Source organism: Microtus ochrogaster, chromosome 7 (assembly GCF_000317375.1).
Source record: "Microtus ochrogaster isolate Prairie Vole_2 chromosome 7, MicOch1.0, whole genome shotgun sequence".
NCBI classification, from domain to species: Eukaryota; Metazoa; Chordata; class Mammalia; order Rodentia; family Cricetidae; genus Microtus; species Microtus ochrogaster.
Window position 1 is genome coordinate 40774651 of NC_022014.1, and position 2493 is coordinate 40777143.

Here is a 2493-nt window from a genome sequence, read left to right on the forward strand (position 1 = left end):
CGCCCGGCAAGACAGGGTTTCTATGTAGCTTTAGAGCCTGTCCTGGAACTAGCTCTTGTAGACCAGGCTGGCCTCCAACTCACAGAGATCCGCCTGCCTCTGCCTCCCGAGTGCTGGGATGAAAGGCGTGCGCCACCACTGCGTTGTTTTTTTTTATCAGGTACGATGATGCGCCCCCAATAACACACAAAAGAGGCTCCAAGGAAGGCTGAGATGGTTTGCAGGGGAGAAGGGTTCTAACAGAAGGCCAGATTTCCACACATTTGTCCCCAGTCTGGCCCCGGTCACCAGCCGACTTTCACCTCATCAATTCTATTTAAGTAAACTCTCTTCCGTCCTGCATCTCATCTCACTGCCTTCCATGGTGGTCTCAGGACAGGTCTCGGGTATCCCAGGCAGGCCTAAAACTCACAACAAAGCTGAAGATGTCCTTCGATTTCTAATCTCCCTCTACCTCCAGAGGGCCAGTCATGGTCATATAGCAAGCACCATAAACATTCATACTTCATACAGTGATGGGGCTTGAATCCGGGGCTTCCTTAAGCTAGGCCACACTAGTTAGTTTAGTTACGTTGGGTGTCCCAGGCTCTCCTCCTGATGGGACTTCCTACTGGCCAGCCTACTGTGTGAGGGTCACCACACAGCCTCCCTCAGGCTGCTCTCTGACTCTGCTGGACTTTGACAGGCCCCACCTCTGCTCAGCACAGCACCTCAGTGTTCTCACGAGCACAGCCTGACCCTGGCCTCCTCCCTCCGCACCCTGTTGTCTTCCTCCCACACTCTCTACCCTCCAGCAACAGCAGACCAGTCTTGAGCCAACAAGGAGACACAAAAGATAAGACAAAGAAATTCCATCTCACCTGAGTTAGGAAAGCTCTCATCAAAAAAGAAAAAATAAAAATTTTTTTTTTTGGCAAGGATGTGGAGAAAAAGGAACCTTATGCACTACCGAGGGAGTGTGAATTAGTGTAGCCACTGTGGGCTGTCAGCTGGCAGAAAAGTAAAATGGAGCTACTATTATGACCTCGCTATGACACTCCTGGGTATGTATCAGGAAATGACGTTCACAGACAAGAGGGACTACTGCGTGTCCTGTGTGCACTGCAGCACTATTGATAGGAGCCAAGATCTAGATCAGCCTAGGTGTCCATCAACAGATGAGAGCGTGGGCTAAATGCGCAGAAACGCGATGGACCATCATCCAGCCTCAAGAAGGAGCGAAACATGGCCATCTGCTTGAAAATGATGAGAACGGGGCCAGTGAGGCAGAGAGTAAAGGTGCTTGGTGTCAAGCTTGTCAACCTGAGTCTAATCCCCAGATCCCATATGGTGGAGAGAGAAAACAGATTCCATGCAAGTAGCTCCCTGACCTTCACACCTGTGCACCCTGGCATGTCCATCTACACATACGCTCACTGAATCAACATAGTGAAACCAAAACACCAACATTCAGAAAATGATGGAGAAACAGAAAAACAAGTACTCAAAGGAGAGAAAGACAACCTAATGGCAGGCCAGGGATTATTAGGGCCTGGGAAGGGGGCTAGGTGGCAGGAGGGAGTAGAAAAATGGGCAGACCTGATATTGATTAGGCAGGATGTGTTCACTGTGGGCCCCATTCATTTGTACAATTATGATTATGATAATAAGAATAAAGAACATGTGGGCAGTGAGATGGCTTAGAAGATAAAGATGCTTGCTACCAAGACTGATGATCTGAGCTCCACCCTGGAACTGACTCCTGCAAGTTATCCTCTGACCTCTACCTGCACACAGCAGCACCCTCAAGAAAATGCACACTGGGGGGGAGGGGAATAAGTAAATACAATTTAAAGAACAAATTGTAGCAAATGTAGAAAGGTAAAGCACTGGGCTACTCACTGCTTCCTCCGTTAACACATAGTAACTGAATATCTAAAATGTTTCAGGCACTGCTAAACCCCAGAAGTAAAAGTACAATACACACATATCCCACCTTCAGGAAGTTTTTTGTCCTCTCCCATCTCAACCATTGACAGGGCTACCTCTCTGTCTAGTTCTGGCTGTCCTGGAACTCGCTCTGTAGACCAGGTTGGCCTCAAACTCAGAGATCTGCCTGCCTCTGCTTCCCAAGTGCTAGGACTAAAGGCATGCAGCACCACTATCAGAGAAAGATTAATTTTTATTGTTTGTCTTTTCAGTTTTTTTGTTTTGCTTGTTTTTTGAGACAGGGTTTCTCTGTGTAGCCCTGACTGTCTTGGAACTCACTCTGTAGAATAGGATGGCCTCAAATTCAGAGAACCATCTGCCTCTGCCTCTGCCTCTGCCATGCCTCCTGAATGCTGGAATTAAAATCATGTGCCACCACTGCTTGGCACAATATCCTTTAGTTTTTGTTTTTCTTTTTTTTTCTTTTTCTTTTTTTTTTGGTTTTTCGAGACTGGGTTTCTCTGTGGCTTTGGAGCCTGTCCTGGAACTAGCTCTTGTAGACCAGGCTGGTCTCGAACTCACAGA